Here is a 20,366-nt window from a genome sequence, read left to right on the forward strand (position 1 = left end):
GTTAATTTCTTCTGTGCAAGAAAGTGATTCAGTTACATATATATATATTTATTCAGTTATATATATAGTATATATATATATATATGTATATACACATACACAATCTTTTTTAGTTTCTTTTCCATTATGATCTATCACAGGATACTGGATATAGTTCCCTGTGCTATACAATAAGACCTGTTTATCCATTCTATATATAATAGTTTGCATCTGCTAACCCCAAACTCCCACTCCATCTGTCTCCCATCCCCCATCCCCCCTTCCCCTTGGCAACTGCAAGTCTGTTCTCTATGTCTCTGAGTCTGTTTCTGTTTTGTAGATAAGTTCATTTGTGTCATATTTTAGATTCCACATATAAGTGATATCACATGGTATTACTCTTTCTCTTTCTGACTTAACTTCCCTTAGTATGATAATCTCTAGGTCCATCCATGTTGCTGCAAATGGCATTATTTCATTTTTTTATGGCTGAGTTATATTCCATTGTATATATGTTCAAATCTTCTTTATCCATTCATCTGTTGACGGACATTTAGGTTGTTTCCATGTCTTGGCTATTGTGAATAGTGCTGTAATGAACATTGGGGTGCATATATTTTTTCAAATTAGAATTTTCTCTGGATACATGCCCAGGAGTGGGATTTCAGTATCATATGGTAGCTCTGTTTTTAATTTTTTGAGGAGCCTCCATACTGTTTTCCGTAGTGGCTGCACCAACTTACATTCCCACCTTCTCTCCACACCCTCTCCAGCATTTGTTATTTGTAGACTTTTTAATGATGGCGATTCCAACCAGTGTGAGGTGGTACCTCATTGTAGCTACGTTGAGCATCTTTTCATGAGCCTGTTGGCCATCTGTATGTCTTCTTTGGAGAAATGTCTTCTGCCCATTTTTTGATTGGGTTGTTTAGTTTTTGGTTACTGAGTTGTATGAGCTATTTATATATTTTGGAAACTAAGCCCTTGTTGGTCTCATCGTTTGCAAATATTTTCTCCTAGTCCGTAGGTTATCTTTTCATTTTGTTTATAATTTCATTTGCCACAAAATTTCATTTTGTATGAATTTCATTCGTACAAAAGCTTATAAGTTTGATTAGGTCCCATTTGTTTATTTTTGCTTTTATTTCTATTGCCTTGGGAGGCTGACCTAAGAAAACATTGGTACTATTTATGTCAGAGAATGCTTTGCTTGTGTTCTCTCCTAGTGGTTTGATGGTGTAATGTCTTATATTTAAGTCTTTACGCCATTTTGACTTTATTTTTGTGTATGGTGTGAGAGTGTATTCTAATTTCATTGATTTACATGCAGCTGTCCAACTTTCCCAACACCACTTGCTGAAGAGACTGTCTTTTCTCCATTGTATATTTTTGCCTCCTTTGTCAAAGATTAATTGACCGTTTGTGTGTGGGTTTATTTCTGGGTTCTCTATTCTGTTCCATTGATCCATATGTCTGTTTTTGTGCCAATACCAGGATGTTTCGCTTGCTGTAGCTTTGTAGTATTATCTGAAGTCTGGAAGAGTTTTGCCTCCTGCTTTGTTCTTTTTCCTCAGGGTTGCTTTGGCAATTCTGGGTCTTTTATTTTAACAGAGGTCTGTTTTGTTTGGTGATGATGCATTTAAGACCTTAGAAGCGTGCCTGATACGTAATTGGTATTCAATAAATATTTGTTGAATGGATTAATGAGTTCTCTGTTTTACTGATATTTACATTCTTCTCCAGTCATTTTATACTTGAATTAGACTTCTTTGATTGTTTACATTCAGTCTTTACCTGAACAGCTGGAATAAAACATAGAAGTACATACATCACACATAACACATTTTTTTCCATATGAATATGAGCATGGTATACTTGCTGAGCCTTTGAATATTGGAGGATATCTTTCTGTTACCATCAGGAATGGAAAAATAGCTGAAGACAAAATTTTTCTCTTATGCTTTTTTTTCCATCAAAATTATAATATACATTCCATTATTTTCTGGTACTTAGCATTGCTGAGGAATATTATAAAGCTGACATTTGTTTCTTTGTCTACAACTTTTTTTTTCTTTAATGCCAAGATGCTTTATTCTTAAATTTTAAATACAATGACAAAAATAATGCATTTGATTTTTAAAAAACATACATACATATGTACTATATAAAGTAAAAATCCCTCTTACTACTTAGTCCTTCTATTCCCCCTCCCACAGAACTCCTTCAAAATAACCTCACTCCTCAGATGTAACTACACTAACAGTTGCTTGTATTTTTCTTCTAGATTTGTTTTATATATTTATATAGATATAGATTTTCTTCTTTCTGAATTGAGATTGCATTCTTGTAACAGATGCCTGAAAGAGAACTTTAAAAATATTTTGGAATAGAAGCTGGCATTTGCTTCTTTGTCTAGCTGGACACAAATTCACATTAAAACAGATTTTCTTGACTTACTGCTTGAATAACCCTTCCTGATTGTATAAATTTTAGAGGAGTAGGCACCTGTCATCCTGAGGAAAAGGGACAATAGGTATTTTTGTGTCTTTGCTAAAGCTGCCTTTTCTCAGTGTCCCTAGGTAGGTAGACATATCTGGTCTTTGAGTGGAAAATGGAAAATTTTACATAGGGCCCATGAAGCCACCATAGAAGATGGATGGAAACTTCAACCCCTTCTCATTTGAGAATCAACATTACTAAAATCTCAGAGGTGGATTAAGATCGTCCCACCAAGCACAAGCATCCCAAAGTAAACAAACAAAGAAGAAATTTTGAGTTTCCAGAAGATTAGGAAGAAATAGAGAGATATATGACAAAGCTGGAGGGGGAAATGTGCACCAGTAACGTGTCAGGAGGTTAAGGTAGTACAGAGATTCCCAGCCAATGAGGAATTCCTAAAGAGGGATAATGGCCAATATATTTCTAGGAACAGTGATGTCTTCTATTAAATTTGAGGGTGTTTTTTTTTTTAACATCTTTATTGGAGTATAATTGCTTTACAGTGTTGTGTTAGTTTCTGCTGTGTAACAAAGTGAATCAGCTATATGTAGACAGTATATATACGGGTCTTGTTTTTGTATTCATTCAGCCAGTCTATGACTTTTGGTTGGAGCATTTAATCCATTTACATTTAAGGTAATTATCAATATGTATGTTCCTATTACCATTTTCTTAATTGTTTTGGGTTTGTTTTTGTAGGTCTTTTCCTCCTCTTGTATTTCCTGCAAAGAAGTTCCTGGAGCATTTGTTGTAAAGCTGATTTGGTGGTGCTGAATTCTCTTAGCTTTTGCTTGTCTGTAAGGGTTTTAATCTCTCCATCAAATCTGAATGAGGTCCTTGCTGGGTAGAGTAATCTTGGTTGTATGTTCTTCCCTTTCATCACTTTAAATATGTCCTGCCATTCCCTCTGGCTTGCAGAGTTTCTGCTGAAAGATCAGCTGTTAACCTTATGGGGATTCCCTTGTATGTTATTTGTTGCTTTTCCCTTGCTGCTTTTAAAATTTTTTTCTTTGTATTTAATTTTTGATAGTTTGATTAATATGTGTCTTGGCATGTTTCTCCTTGGATTTATCCTGTATGGAACTCTCTGTGCTTCCTGGACTTGATTGACTCTTTCCTTTCCAATGTTAGGAAAGTTTTCAACTATAATCTCTTCAAATATTTTCTCAGACCCTTTCTTTTTTTTTTTTTTTTTTTTTTTTTTTTGTGGTACGCGGGCCTCTCACTGTTGTGGCCTCTCCCATTGTGGAGCACAGGCTCTGGACGTGCAGGCTCAGTGGCCATGGCTCACGGACCCAGCCGCTCCGCGGCATGTGGGATCTTCCCAGACCGGGGCACGAACCCGTGTCCCCTGCATCAGCAGGCGGACTGTCAACCACTGCGCCACCAGGGAAGCCCTCAGACCCTTTCTTTTTCACTTCTTCTTCTGGGACCCCTATAATTCGAAGGTTTTGCATTTAATGTTGTCCCAGAGGTCTCTGAGACCATCTCAGCTCTTTTCATTCTTTTTTCTTTATTCTGCTCTGTGGCAGTTATTTCCACTATTTTATCTTCCAGGCCACTTATCCATTCTTCTGCCTCAGTTATTCTGCTATTGATTCCTTCTAGAGAATTTTTAATTTCATTTATTGTGTTGTTCATCATTGTTTGTTTGCTCTTTAGTTCTTCTGTGTCCTTGTTAAACGTTTCTTGTATTTTCTCCATTCTGTTTCCAAGATTTTGGATCATCTTTACTATCATTACTCTGAATTCTTTTTCAGGTAGACTGCCTATTTCCTCTTCATTTGTTTATTCTGGTGGGTTTTTACCTTGCTCCTTCATCTGCTGCATATTTCTCTGTCTTCTCATTTTGTTTAACTTACTTTGTTTGGGGTCTCCTTTCCGCAGGCTGTACGTTCGTAGTTCTCATTGTTTTTGGTGTCTGCCCCCAGTGGGTGAGGTTGGTTCAGTGGCTTCTGTAGGCTTCCTGGTGAAGGGGACTGGTGCCTGTGTTCTGGTGGATGAGGCTGGATCTTGTCTTTCTGGTGGGCAGCACTGCGTCTGCTGGTGTGTTTGGGGGAGTCTGTGAACTTAATATGATTTTAGGCAGCCTCTCTTCTAATGGGTGGGGTTGTGTTCCTGCCTTGCTAGTTTTTTGTGGGTTTTTTTACATTTTATTTTATTTTTTTAACATCTTTATTGGAGTATAATTGCTTTACAATGGTGTGTTAGTTTCTGCTTTATAACAAAGTGAATCAGCTATACATATACATATATCCCCATATCTCTTCCCTCTTGCATCTCCCTCCCTCCCACCCTCCTTATCCCACCCCTCTAGGTGGTCACAAAGCACCAAGCTGATCTCCCTGTACTATGTGGCTGCTTCCCAGTAGCTATCTATTTTACGTTTGGTAGTGTATATATGTACATGCCACTCTCTCACTTTGTCCCACCTTACCCTTCCCCCTCCCTGTGTACTCAAGTCCATTCTCCATTAGGTCTGCATCTTTATTCCCGTCCTGCCCCTAGGTTCTTCATGACCATTTTTTTAGATTCCATATATATGTGTTAGCATACAGTATTTGTTTTTCTCTTTCTGACTCACTTCACTCTGTATGACAGACTCTAGGTCCATCCACCTCACTACAAATAACTCAATTTCGTTTCTTTTTATGGCTGAGTAATATTCCAGTGTATATATGTGCCACATCTTCTTTATCCTGTCTTGCTAGTTGATTGGCATGGGGTGTCCAGCACTGGAGCTTGCTGGCCGTTGGAGGGAGCAGGGTCTTAGTGTTGAGATGGAGATCTCTGGGAGAGCTCTCACTGATTGATAATACGTGAGGCTGGGAGGTCTCTGGTGGTCCAGTGTCCTGAACTTGGCTCTCCCACCTCAGAGGCTCAGGCCTGACACCAGGCCAGAGCACCAAGACCCTGTCAGCCACACGGCTCAGAAGAAAAGGGAGAAAAAAAGAAAGAAAAAATAATAATAATTTTAAAAATAATTAAAATAAAGAAATTTAAAAAATAATAATAATAAAAAAGAAGAGAGCAACCATACCAATAAACAAGTCCACCAATGATAACAAGCACTAAAAACTATACTAAAATAAACATAAAAATTAGAAACAAATCAGTCACAGACAGCAAACCCCAAGTCTACAGTTGCTCCCAAAGTCCACCACCTCAATTTTGGGATGATTCATTTTCTATTCAGGTATTCCACAGATGCAGGGTACATCAAGTTGACTGTGGGGATTTAATCTGCAGCTCCTGAGGCTGCTGGGAGACATTTCCCTTTCTCTTCTTTGTTCGCACAGCTCCCAGGGTCCAGCTTTGGTTTTGGCCCCACCTCTGTGTGTAGGTTATCCTCAGGCATCTGTTCTCACCCAGACAGGACAGAGTTAAAGCAGTGGCTGATTAGGGGGCTCTGGCTCACTCATGCCAGGGGGAGAAAGAGGTACGGCAGTTATAACTGGAATGCGGGGCGAGCCTGCGGCGGCAGAGGCCAGCATGACATTGCAACAGCCTGAGGCGTATGGTGTGTTCTCCTGGGGAACTTGTCCCTGGATCACGGGACCCTGGCAGTGGTGGGCTGCACAGACTCCCGGGGGGTGTGGATAGTGATCTGTGCTTGCACACAGGATTCTTGGTAGCTGCAGCAGCAGTGTTAGCGTTTCCTGCCCATCTCTGGGCCCATCTCTAGAAGCTCGTTTAGGTGGTGCTCTGCCTTCTGTGAGCAGACAGGGAAGGAATTCCCTCTCCTCATGCACCCTGAAACAATGGTCTCTTGCCTCTTAGGCAGTTCCAGGCTTTTTCCCGGACTCCCTCCTGGCTAGTGTGGTGCACTAGCCCCCTTCAGGCTGTGTTCACACAGCCCACTCCAGTCCTCTCCCTGGGATCTGACCTCCAAAGCCTGAGCCTCAGCTCCCAGCCCTCACCTGCCCCGGTGGGTGAGCAGACGAGCTTCTCAGGCTGGTGAGTGCTGGTCAGGACCCATCCTCTGTGTGGGAATCTCTCTGCTGTGCCCTCTGCACCCCTGTTGCTACGCTCTCCTCTGTGGCTCCAAAGCTTCCACCCCCACCCACCCCCCGTCTCCACAAATGAAGGGTCTTCCTAGTGTGTGGAAACTTTTCCTCCTTCACAGCTCCCTCCCAGAGGTGCAGGTCCTGTCCCTATTCTTTTGTCTCTGTTTTTTCTTTTTTCTTTTGCCCTACCCAGGTACGTGGGGATTTTCTTGCCTTTTGGGAAGTCTGAGGTCTTTGGCCAGGGTTCGGTAGGTGTTCTGTGAGTTGTTCCACATGTAGATGTATTTCTGATGTATTTGTGGGGAGGAAGATGATCTCCCCATCTTACTCCTCCACCATCTTGAAGGTCCAGAGGGTGTTTTCTTTATTGACTATAATTGCCTTCTATTAGCTCTAAAACTTAAGTAGAAATCTGTTATATAAAATAACCTAGTGTTCATGGTACTTTGTGGGTAGAGTCCATTGCAGACCCCAAAGTGAAGAAAACCTATCAGGAGCAGGCTGTGATGAGGAAGTAGGAGTCAGGATGGACTCATCCAAACATAAGCCCTCCATGGAAATCTAATGGGTTATACCAGTGGCAGAGGTAGACGTACAATATTGGGATGGCTGCTTGAACCATCTTATTTCGATACTATGAAAAGGGTGGGACTCAAAAGATGGAGAATTTGGGGAGCACTGGCTTACAAATGCTTGACTATAAATAATTCTCATGGTTGGAATGACCCTGTCCTAATATGTATGGTGAACAGACTCTAGGAGGGCCCCAGTGACCCCCACCTCCTTATAGTCATGCCTTTGTGTAAATCCCTCCCCTTCATTGTGGGCTAGATTTAGTGATTCACTTCTAGCAAGTGAAATGCAGCAGAGGTGATGGAATGTCACATCCAAGATTAGGTTACAAAAGAACTGTGTATTTCATTTTAGCCGTTCTGTCTTACTCACCCTGAGGAAAGCAAGCTGCCATGTTGTGAGTTGCCCAGTGGAGAGACCCACATGGCAAGGAATTGAGGGTGGTCTCCAGCTAATAGCCAACAAGAAACTAGGGCTCTCAGTTCAATAGCCTTCAAGGAACTGAAGTATGCAAACAACCACATGAGTGAGCTTGGAAGGGAATTCTCCCCCAGTCAAGCCTTCAGATGAGAACAAAGCCCTGATTTATGGCTTGACTACAACCAAGAGAAATCTTGAGCCAGAACCCAGCTAAATAACACCTGGATTCCTGACCCACAGAGACTGTGAGAGAGTAAATGTATGTTGTTTTAAGTTGCTGAGTTTTGGGGTAATTTGTTATTCAAAACATAATTAATTCAGTTGGAAAAATAATCAAGTGTGTGTCACAGATAGTTGATAAATTTGGGTGAAGACTGATTTGGAATTCTGCATGGAATCAAATGTTTAATCAAGTCAGAGTATAGGAAATACAATGATATGTTCAAGGATGAGCCATCATATTGAGCAACATGCCACAGGATATTATACCAAACCATCCATTTCCATGATTCCACTGGATTCTTAAGATATAAATGTAAATTTGTTTTAGAAGAGACAAAGGCTTAGGTGGAGCCTAGTGAGACAACCTTGACTTGTCTTTCCTCCCCTTCCAATGATACCTCATGAAAAAGTAAAGTTACTTAGGAATATTGGTCAAAAATCCAGTAGATCCCAAAGCCACTAACCAGAGTATATAGAGCGGGACTTAAGTAAGGAGAATGCCTAGTGTGTCCAGGACTTTTCACCTACCAATGGCCGCAGAAGAGCCACTGTCCTTGTACCTCTCCCCACTCCAACCCCACACAACAGTCTCCTCATTAGTAAGTCTCTTTCTGCATGCTTTTAGGGAATTCAATTCCCAGGATTCAACATAACTGAGGGCATATGTAGACAGATGGTGGAACAAAGTATCCAGAGATACCAAGTTGATAGTATAAAGAAGTAGAGACAGAAAGCACTGAAGCCTCCTTGCTCTGATCAGTACATTTTTTATTATAGCCATAGGCTGTTACAAGGTACTCTCAAGGTTTTCCATTCTTATATTTGTCATGTTATAATCCTAAAAATTAATCAGTCTTCAAATACATAATTGCAATATTCTATTCTATTTTTAAACTGTGATTTTATATAATATTCACATTACAAGTCTATTTCTAGAACCTGCCTGCAACAGGGACCTGGTCAGTCAGATGATGTGGTTTTTCAGTTTGTAAAGCAAGCTCTAGGTTCTAGACTGCCTGGGTTCGAATGCCAGCTCTCCTACTTACTGGCTGTGTCAACTTGGGCAAGTGACTTAATTTCTCCAGGCTTCAGCCTCCTTACTTTTAAGATGGAGATAATAATAGTACTTACCTGAGAGCATTATTTTGAGGATTCAATGAGTTATTCCTTATAAAGTGCTTAGAACAGCAACAGCTCCACAAATGGGTTTGCTCTATGTTAGCCATTAGTTTTGTCATAGAATAGCAAATGCTGGGAAAGAGTAGGGGTATTGGTGGACAAGAAGAGAAACCTTAAACTTCCCCAGTACAGAGAAGTTCCTTTGCCTCAGGAGTCAGCCTGACCCAGAAACAGTGTTAGTGGTGTGACATAAAGCTGTTTCACATTCCCTGAAAATCCCAGATTAATATTAATACTCACAAGGTAGTCTCTGGAGGCCTGGACTTGGACCTGCTTCCACCTTAGCCCTGTTGGGCCTTAATTCACGCATATTCACTCAGACAAGTATGGCTTAAGCTAGGGGAAGAATTCAGCTTATTTGTCCTTTGTTTTCTATTTTATGGTTCTGTCTTTTCTTTTGGAAAACAGGTGATTTATTCTCTTGCCCCTCTGGGAGCAGAGCAGGTCATCAACTGAAAATAACTGTCTGTGGAAAAAAACTTTCCAGACAACAGTTCTTCTAACAGAACATCACCTATTTGACAGAGAAAACCAAGCTTGCTTGCTTGCTATTTTTTTAATACTCTAAAAACAAACAAAGAAACAGACAAAACCCTGAGACTGGTAGCTTTTCCATGATCATCTTTATTTCAAGCTTCACAGTGAATGGAATCCTCCCCCCAAGGATAGAGATGGAGGCCCAAGTGCTGATAAGCAAGAGGCATGAGACCTTCCCCAGCCCCACCCTGGGCTTGTTCTCTGGGATAAACTGCTAACTTGGAGGAAGACCTCTGGTTTGAGGTTGGGCTGGGAATTCTGCAGGGCATAAAGAACTCCCTTCCTTTCACTGGACTAATCAACACACATAAGCCCACACTTGTTTGCACATTCTACTACATTTCACATTTACTCTCTTACATTGTGTATTTGTTTGTGCACAGACACTCTGCTCTCCTATAAATACTCACATCTTCAAGACATGTTCACACATACATGCACATGGTGGTCATGGTCCAAGGTGATGAGTCAGAGAGAACCATGGAGGGGTGAGGGGCTTATATCAGTTCAGAAAAGGGAGATTTTTGATAGATTACTATCAAAGTAAAACTGAGACACAACCCTTCTCAATCCCTTTGGCAGGATTTGTGAGGGTACAGTGCTAGGCCAGGAATAGTTCCCGGCAGGTATTTAATATTTATCTTTTTTTTTTTTTTTTTTTTTTTTTTTTTTTTGCGGTACGCGGGCCTCTCACTGTTGTGGCCTCTCCCGTTGCGGAGCACAGGCTCCGGACACGCAGGCTCAGCGGCCATGGCTCACAGGCCCAGCCGCTTGGCGGCAGGTGGGATCTTCCCGGACCGGGGCATGAACCCGCGTCCCCTGCATTGGCACGCAGACTCTCAACCACTGAGCCACCAGGGAAGCCCTTTAATATTTATCTTTAAATTCAGTAGTTTGAAGTCTTGTCAATTTGAGGCAAGGAATTCTACCTGATTCTGAGATATAAGAATAGGAGAGAAAGATGAATTTCAGTCATCAACCAGTCAGCATGCATTTAACTGATGCCTACTATGGCCTAGGCAATGCCCTGGGCACTGGGAGAGAGAGATGATTGAAACACAAGTCCTACCCCATCATCGTCTAGTAGGGAAGATGAGACTAACACACAGGAAGCAGACTAATCCAAAATCAATGTTATACTGTCGATGCCCAAAAGGACCTTGTCTTGTCAAACATGTTTATTTTGGCAGTGGGTCGCTGATATTCACAGGGTCACTTTCTTGTGGCCACATAACCAGATAATAGACAAATGCTTCTTGATAGAATTCTCTCTCCATCCTCGTGCATTGTTTTGTAATTCTATGAAAAACCTTAACATGGCCCTGTGTTTTAACCAGGTACCACCTGTCTGTCCCTAATCCAGGACTGTGAGATCCCACAAGGTAGGAACCTGATCTTATACATTTCCAAAGCTCACAGTGACTGACACAGTCACCATTATCCAGGAGGTGTGCAGTTCATCGGCCTAAAGTGATCTGAAATAGTCTGGGTGATTTTGCTCTTGGCCCAGGGCTCCATTCATTACACAAGGAAGCAGCACAGGTAGTAAAGAACTAAATGCTGGATACAAACTCAAGGTAAAATATTTCAACCGTGTCATAAAAATTACAGACGTGTTTCCAGGCCCTTCTGTTTTCTTATCTATTTTAACCTCAGCTCTTGTATAATTTTACAGACAAAGGTAATGCGTTTTCATTTCAGCCAGCAGGAGAAGGTCAGGTTCCTCAGGTGCTTTTGACCCTTCATATTCAGAGACAGAATCATTGAAAGGTTTTGATATGTTTCTCCTAAGGGTTTTTTGAACTTATACCAAGTCACCCAATCATTGAACATTGATTTCAATAAGAATATTGAGAAATAATCCACTCTGTGTCAAATGCTGGGCAAATAGTTGGCTACAAACTTGCCGGGCTGAATTACTGAACACTTAGTTCATGCTCAGAAAAAAAAAAAAAACAGCAGTTGTACTATTTTCCTTGGGCTGCTATAACAAATTGCCACAACCTTGGTAGCTTAAAACAACAGAAATTTATTCTCTCACAATTCTGGAGGCTGGAAGTCCAAAATCAAGTTGTCAGCAGGGTCCCACTCTTTCTGGAAGTGCTAGGGAAGGATCCTTCCTGCCTTTTCCTAGCTTCTGGTAGCTCCTGGCAATTCCCTGGTATTCCCTGGCTTATAGGTGCAGCCCTCCAGTCTCTGCCTCTGTCTTCTCTATATCTGTCTCTGTGTTCTCTCCTCTTAGAAGGAGCCCACCCTAAATCCAGTATGGCTTCCTTTCTAGCTCTCAACTAATTACATCTGCAAAGAACTTGTTTCCAAATAAGGTCACATTTTTGAGGCTCCAGGTAGACATGAATTTTGGGGGGACACTATTCAACAGCTGTTATTGCACTTTGCTGGCTGGCGTCTGCACTGATAAGACTGACAGTACATGAGATGATGGCAGAGGGAAGCTTACCTTTATTTCCATGAATGAGTTCCTCTGACCTTGCTTCTGGTTTTCACAGTCTTAGTCCCTGTCCTGTGTGTATCCAGATCCAGACTGCTCACTTGGATTCTGAGCTCCTGATTCACACAATTCATATGACACTGGTTCTTATGTGTTTGCCAAGCTGCTGACCTATGCTGTCATGAGTAACCTGGCCCATCTGGACCTGAGCGTTCCTCTTTGTTATCTACCTTTTTTCATTCAGCAAATATTCCCTGGACACTTCCAAGTGTCATGCACTGTCTTGGATGCTGGATTCTCAGCAATGGCAGACAAGATTACTACCCCCATGGGGAATGGGGGATGGGAATAAGCAAAAAACAAGCAAACAGATACTGGGCACCCAAAACAGTATCTGGCACATACTAGATGTTCAATGAGTATTTGTGGTTTGAAAGAATGAATGTTTCTGATAGTGATAGGGATATGAAGGAAATAGATTAATGTGAAATAGAACATTTAAGTAGGGTCAATATGGAAGGTTTCTCTAAGAAGATGTTGATTAGACTAAAATGTGAAGAAAAGGAAGGGGCCAGCTGAAGAGGTATGTCTAAGGTAGAGGAAAGAGCAAGTGAGAACAAACTGATTGTTTTCGGGGACAGAAAGAGAACAATGTGACAGAGGCAAACTGAGCAAGGGGGAGACTAATTCGAGATGGTGTCAGAAAGGTAGAGGGAAGCTCAGTTACACACTATAGATCACACAGAGGAGTTGGGTTTAATTTGCAGGGCAACTGGAAGCCATTTGAGGTTTAAACAGTGAATCAATTTGATTTAACACATAAAAGATCACTGTAGGGCTTCCCTGGTGGCGCAGTGGTTGAGACTCCGTCTGCCGATGCAGGGGACGCAGGTTCATGCCCCGGTCTGGGAAGATCCCACATGCCGCCGAGCGGCTGTGCCCGTGAGCCATGGCCGCTGAGCCTGCGCATCCGGAGCCTGTGCTCCGCAACGGGAGAGGCCACAACAGTGAGAGGCCCGCGTACCGCAAAAAAAAAAAAAAAAAAAAAAAAAAAAGATCACTGTAACTAGTCTGAGGAGAAAGGGTTGTAGGAGGCAACATCTGAAGAAGGAAGACCACTTAGGAAGTGCATCAGTTAGGATGTTTTTGCACATAAACTGGTCATAGGTGTAAAAGATATTAATCCCTTCAGTCCTCAGTGTAAACAGGAGAGAACAGGGCTGGCCAAAGCCACAGGGTTGTTCTGCCTACAAATAGACCCATCCATTAACCTGAATAAATAGCATCATTTTCCATGCGACACGATGTGAACAAGATTGGAAAGCACTGCTCTAAAAAATATTTTTCATGTTTTCTGTCCATCCAGATTCTTTTATACAATCTTTGTTTTGAGAGTTTCCCACTGTGATAACCAGCCTCTGAGATGTCCTCCAATGATCCCCAAATCCTGGTTTTCACACCCTTGTGTCATCCTCTCCCACATTGTACCAAGGTTTAGTTTGTGTAAGTAACAGAACATGACAGAAGTCACTTCTAAGATTAGGTTGTAAAAGAATGTGGCTTATGTCTTGGCCTCTAACTCTCGGATCATTCACTCTGGGGTAGCCAGCTGCCATGTCTTGAGAAACCCAAGTATCCCTCTGGAGAGGCCCACATGGCAAGGAACTGGGACTTCCAGCCAATAGCCAACCAGTAAACCTTCTTGAAAGCAGCCCCAGTCAAGCCTTCAAATGATGCAGCTCTGGCCAACAATTGACTGCAATCTCATGAAAGACCTTAAACCACAACCACCCAGCTAAGTTGCCCTCAGGTTCCTGAGCTCAGAAACTGTGAAATAACAAATGCCTGTTGTTTTAAGTTGCTAAGTTTTGAGCTAATCTGTTGGGCTACTGTTACATTGCAGTAGATAACTAATGCATCCCCCTTTTGAGCCCTCCACCCCAGGGTGGAAGCCAGAAACTCTCTTTATTTGCTTCCCTTACACTTAGGGTGAAGGCAAGTGGCCTGAGATTTGCCAATCTGACCCATCTGACTGAGACTTCAGTTCAGTAACTGATGACATGAAGAAGGAGAACTGATTATGGGAAAGGTGGTGGAGGGAGATTCAGCTCCCAGAGGAGGCAGAGGTAAGTTGCTCGTGGTAAATCTCACGCCCAGCCTCTATCACTGTGGACTGCTCTGCCGACCCCCAGTGGTGGCGGGGGTGATAAGGTGTCCATTGGAGCTGTCTGCTGATGTAACCTGGATAGTGTTCCCAGATTCCAAACCTGCTTCACTCCAGGACATTCTTTCACACATTTTGTTTAAACCCCCTCGTGAGCTGTGTTTTTGGCAACTAGGAACTCAGACTGACACAGAAGCCTTTGAAATTAAGAAAACACTGCCTCAGAGTGGCTTAAATAATGTGGAAATGAACTCCCTCCTGTAACAAGAAGGCTGCAGAGGTATGCCGTCAAGACTCTGGATCCACTTTACTAGATCTCTAGAGGTTGTGCCCTTCTGGCAGTGTGTGTGTTCCATCCTCTCTGGTTGCAATTTGGCTGTGACAGTTCCAGGCATCAGATTAGACACGACAATGTCCAGAGGTAGAAGGAGGCTCTGTTTTCCTTGTATCCCTTTGCAAGAGTGAGGAACCTTACTCAGGAACCCTCCGTAAACTTTCCTTCATATCTCATTGGCCATAATTTGATCAGGTGCTCCTTCCTAAAGCAGTCACTGGTAAGGAGAATGGTATTACCACTATTGCCTGGGATTAATTAGGTCCTACCTCTGGGATCTGGGGATGGAGCCAGACTCCCTTGAAGCTCCTGGCCAGGAGGAAGAAGGTGGCTACATAAAAAACATTAGGGGGGTTCCCTGGTGGCGCAGTGGCTGATAGTCCGCCTGCCGATGCCGGGGACATGGGTTCGTGCCCTGGTCTGGGAAGATCCCACATGCCGCGGAGCGGCTGGGCCCGTGAGCCATGGCCACTGAGCCTGCGCGTCTGGAGCCTGTGCTTCGCGGCGGGAGAGGCCACAACGGTGAGAGGCCCGCATACCACAAAAAAACAAACAAACAAACAAAAAACATTAGGGCTCTCCTAGAGATTCAGAGATTCTGGGTAAACAAGCAACAGTCTGCTATAGGAGGTTATTACAGTGTCCAGGCAGGAGATAACAGTAGTTTATATTAGGGTAATGGAGTGGGAACAGAGAGGAGAAAGCAGATTGGGATATATTACATGTCTAAAAGCAAAAAGATTTGCTGGTGGATTGAATTAGGAAGGAGAGCTTTGGGAAGAGATAAAGGGAACAATGCATTAGTTTATACCTGAGCATTTAAATGCATAATTTACCTAAATGAGGAAGGTTGGGAAGAAACAGGTGAGGATGGAGTTACACATTTAAATGGTTACCAAGTAGACAGTTTCACATATGAGTTTGGAGCTAAGATGGAAATTAGGGGTGGAGATCTGAGCTTGAGAGTCACCAGTGTACAGGAAGAATTTAAAGCCCTACAACGAAGTGAAATGCCTTCAGGGAAAGTACAGCAAGAAAGTAGAGGCCCAAGAACCAAGCTCAGGCCAGGTAGAACAGCTAGAGGGCAGGTAGAAGAGATGTCAGTAAAGAAGAATGAAATTGAGCAGCCTGGGGGAAAGAAAACCAAGATGGAACTCAGAGTTCAGGAGATGATTCAAGTTGTCCTCCAGCCTCTCCTGTTCCGATTCCTCTCCCCTTCTCCCACTCCATCCCCAGATGTCTGTATTTGAAGGTAACAACCATCTTCTGCATTTTAACGTACATGCCTGTTTGAAGTTTCATATAACAAATTTAAGTGAGTTTCACTACTAATTGAGCCTAAAAATCACTAGAGATTGAAGGAAAATAGGAATATAATTAGGAGGAAAAAACACTTCAGAAAACTTGTCTCCTTTTTCTTTCTTGAATAATATATGCAAGATATTTCCCTCATAAATGGCATGGTAAAGGGCTAAAAAAATAAACCCACAAAACAAGCACTGAATGTATCTGTTAATACCCTGAACATTTTAAAATTTAAAAAAATGAACAAGACCACCTCTTACTATTTTAATGAGGCAGTATCCTTAAAGCAGTTATTATTTTGAAGTTTTTGAATGGGAGGAAAACTTATGTCCAGTTAGTGGAAACTTTCTGCAGAATCTCAACTCTGGTGAGTTGCAGACAGAGAAGTTGAGGTCTCTGTGTTGGAGGAAGGCAATTCTAATTCCTACACGAATGGCCAAAGTGCAGAAGAGAAGTAGGAAAAGATAGTAGACCAGGAGATCAGTGGAAAGGATCCAGACTACAGTGGGAGCTCTGATTTCCTACTCAGGTGGGACTGGGTTAGCAGAATAATAGGAGCACAGAGTGTTTTGCTTGTAGTTTATGATGTAATCACCTGGGCTTTAATCAATTCTTTTTTTAAAATTTAATTTAATTTTTTATACAGCAGGTTCTTGTTAGTCATCCATTTTATACACATCAGTGTATACATGTCAATCCCAATCGCCCAATTCATCACACCACCATCCCCACCCCGCCACGGCTTTGCCCCCTTGGTGTCCATACATTTGTTCTCTACATCTGTGTCTCAACTTCTGCCCTGCAAACCGGTTCATTTGTACCATTTTTCTAGGTTCAACATATATGCGTTAATATACGATATTTGTTTTTCTCTTTCTGACTTACTTCACTCTGTATGACAGTCTCTAGATCCATCCACATCTCTACAAATGACCCAATTTCGTTCCTTTTTATGGCTGAGTAATATTCCATTGTATATATGTGCCACATCTTCTTTATCCATTCATCTGTTGATGTGCATTTAGGATGCTTCCATGACCTGGCTGTTGTAAATAGTGCTGCAATGAATATTGGGATGCATGCATCTTTTTGAGTTATGCTTTTCTCTGGGTATATGCCCAGTAATGGGATTGCTGGATCATATGGTAATTCTATTTTTAGTTTTTTAAGGAACCTCCATACTGTTCTCCATAGTGGCTGTATCAATTTACATTCCCACCAACAGTTCAAGAGGGTTCCCTTTTCTCTGCACCCTCTCCAGCATTTGTTGTTTGTAGATTTTCTGATAATGCCCATTCTAACTTGTGTGAGGTGATACCTCATTGTAGTTTTGATTTGCATTTCTCTACTAATTAGTGATGTTGAGCAGCTTTTCATGTGCTTCTTGGCCATCTGTATGTCTTCTTTGGAGAAATGTCTATTTAGGTCTTCTGCCCATTTTTGGATTGGGTTGTTTGTTTCTTTAATATTGAGCTGCATGAGCTGTTTATATATTTTGGAGATTAATCCTTTGTCCATTGATTTGTTTGCAAATATTTTCTCCCATTCTGAGGGTTGTCTTTTCATCTTGTTTATGGTTTCCTTTGCTGTGCAAAAGCTTTGAAGTTTCATTAGGTCCCATTTGTTTATTTTTGTTTTTATTTCCATTATTCTAGGAAGTGGATCAAAAAAGATCTTGCTGTGATTTATGTCAAAGACTGTTCTTCCTATGTTTTCCTCTAAGAGTTTTATACTGTCCAGTCTTACATTTAGGTCTCGAACCCATTTTGAGTTTATTTTTGTGTATGGTGTTAGGGAGTGTTCTAATTTCATTCTTTTACATGTAGCTGTCTAGTTTTCCCAGCACCACTTATTGAAAGACTGTCTTTTCTCCATTGTATATCCTTGCCTCTTTTGTCATAGATTAGTTGACCATAGGTGCATGGGTTTATCTCTGGGCTTTCTATCCTGTTCCATTGATCTGTGTTTCTGTTTTTGTGCCAGTACCATATTGTCTTGATTAATGTAGCTTTGTAGTAGTCTGAAGTCAGGGAGTCTGATTCCTCCTGCTCTGTTTTTTTCCCTCAAGACTGCTTTGGCTATTCAGGGTCTTTTGTGTCTCCATACAAACTTTAAGATTTTTTGTTCTAGTTCCATAAAAAATGCCATTGGTAATTTGATAGGGATTGCATTGAATCTGTAGATTGCTTTGGGTAGTATAGTCATTTTCACAATATTGATTCTTCCAATTCAAGAACATGGTATATCTCTCAATCTGTTTGTATCATCTTTAATTTCTTCCATCAGTGTCTTATAGTTATCTGCATACAGGTCTTTTGTCTCCCTAGGTAGGTTTATTCCTAGATATTTTATTCCTTTTGTTGCAGTACTAAATGGGAGTGTTTCCTTAATTTCTCTTTCAGATTTTTCATCATTAGTGTATAGGAATGCAAGAGATTTCTGTGCATTAATTTTGTATCCTGCAACTTTACCAAATTCATTGGTTAGCTCTAGTAGTTTTCTGGTGGCATTTTTAGGATTCTCTGTGTATAGTATCATGTCATCTGCAAACAGTGACAGTTTTACATCTTCTTTTCCAATTTGTATTCCTTTTATTTCTTTTTCTTCTCTGATTGCTGTGGCTAGGACTTCCAAAACCGTGTTGAATAATAGTGGTGAGAAAGGACATCCCTGTCTTGTTTCTGATCTTAGAGGAAATGCTTTCAGTTTTTCACCATTGAGAATAATGTTTGCTGTGGGTTTGTCGTATATGGCCCTTATGATGTTGAGGTAGGTTCCCTGTATGCCCACTTTCTGGAGAGTTTTTATCATAAATCGGTGTTGAATTTTGTCAAAAGCTTTTTCTGCATCTATTGAGATGATCATATGGTTTTTATTCTTCAGTTTGTTAATATGGTGTATCACATTGATTGATTTACTTATATTGAAGAATCCTTGCATCCCTGGGCTAAATCCCACTTGATCATGGTGTATGATCCTTTTAATGTGTTGTTGGATTCTGTCTGCTAGTATTTTGTTGAGGATTTTTGCATCTATATTGATCAGTGATATTGGTCTGTAATTTTCTTTTTTTGTAGTATCTTTGTCTGGTTTTGGTATCAGGGTGATGGTGGCCTCATAGAATGAGTTTGGGAGTGTTCCTTCCTCTGCAATTTCTTGGAAGAGTTTGAGAAGGATGGGTGTTAGCTCTTCTCTAAATGTTTGATAGAATTCACCTGTGAAGCCATCTGGTCCTGGACTTTTGTTTGTTGGAAGATTTTTAATCACAGTTTTAATTTCATTACTTGTGATTGGTCTGTTCATATTTTCTATTTCTTCCTGGTTCAGTCTTGGAAGGTTATCCCTTTCTAAGAATTTGTCCATTTCTTCCACGTTGTCCATTTTATTGGCATAGAGTTGCTTGTAGTAGTCTCTTAGGATGCTTTGTATTTCTGCGGTGTCTGTTGTAACTTCTCCTTTTTCATTTCTAATTTTATTGATTTGAGTCCTCTCCCTCTTTTTCTTGATGAGTCTGGCTAATGGTGTATCAATTTTATTTATCTTCTCAAAGAACCAGCTTTTAGTTTTATTGATCTTTGCTATTGTTTTCTTTGTTTCTATTTCATTTATTTCTGCTCTGATCTTTATGATTTCTTTCCTTCTGCTAACTTTGGGTTTTGTTTGTTCTTCTTTCTCTAGTTCCTTTAGGCATAAGGTTAGATTCTTTTTTTTTTTTTTTTTTTTTTTTTTTTGCGGTACGCGGGCCTCTCACTGTTGTGGCCTCTCCCGTTGCGGAGCACAGGCTCTGGACGCGCAGGCTCAGCGGCCATGGCTCACGGGCGCAGCTGCTCCGCAGCATGTGGGATCTTCCCAGACCGGGGCATGAACTCGTGTCCCCTGCATCGGCAGGCGGACTCTCAACCACTGCGCCACCAGGAAAGCCCTAGGGTTAGATTCTTTATTTGAGATTTTTCTTGTTTCTTGAGGTAGGCTAGTATAGCTATAAACTTCCCTCTTAGAAATGCTTTTGCTGCATCCCATAGGTTTTGGATCATCATGTTTTCATTGTCATTTGTCTCTTGGTATTTTTTGATTTCCTCTTTGATTTCTTCAGTTATCTCTTGGTTATTCAGTAATGTATTGTTTAGCCTCCATGTGTTTGTGTTTTTTACGTTTTTTTCCCTGTAATTCATTTCTAATATCATAGCATTGTGGTCAGAAAAGATGCTGGATATGATTTCAATTTTATTAAATTTACTGAGGCTTGATTTGTGACCCAAGATGTGATCTATCCTGGAGAATGTTCCGTGCGCACTTGAGAAGAAGGTGTAATCTACTTTTTTTGGATGGAATATCCTATAAGTATCAATTAAATCTATCTGGTCTATTGTGTCATTTAAAGCTTCTGTTTCCTTATTTATTTTCATTTTGGATGATCTGTCCATTTTTATAAGTGAGGTGTTAAAGTCCCCCACTATTATTGTGTTACTGTTGATTTCCTCTTTTACAGCTGTTAGCTGTTGCCTTATGTATTGAGGTGCTCCTATGTTGGGTGCATGTATATTTATAATTGTTATATCTTCTTCTTGGATTGATCCCTTGATCATTATGTAGTGTCCTTCTTTGTCTCTTGTAACGTTCTTTATTTTAAAGTCTATTTTATCTGATATGAGTATTGCTACTCCAGCTTTCTTTTGATTTCCATTTGCATGGAATATC

This window comes from Mesoplodon mirus (assembly GCF_964341445.2).
Source record: "Mesoplodon mirus genome assembly, chromosome: 7".
Classification (NCBI taxonomy): Eukaryota; Metazoa; Chordata; class Mammalia; order Artiodactyla; family Ziphiidae; genus Mesoplodon; species Mesoplodon mirus.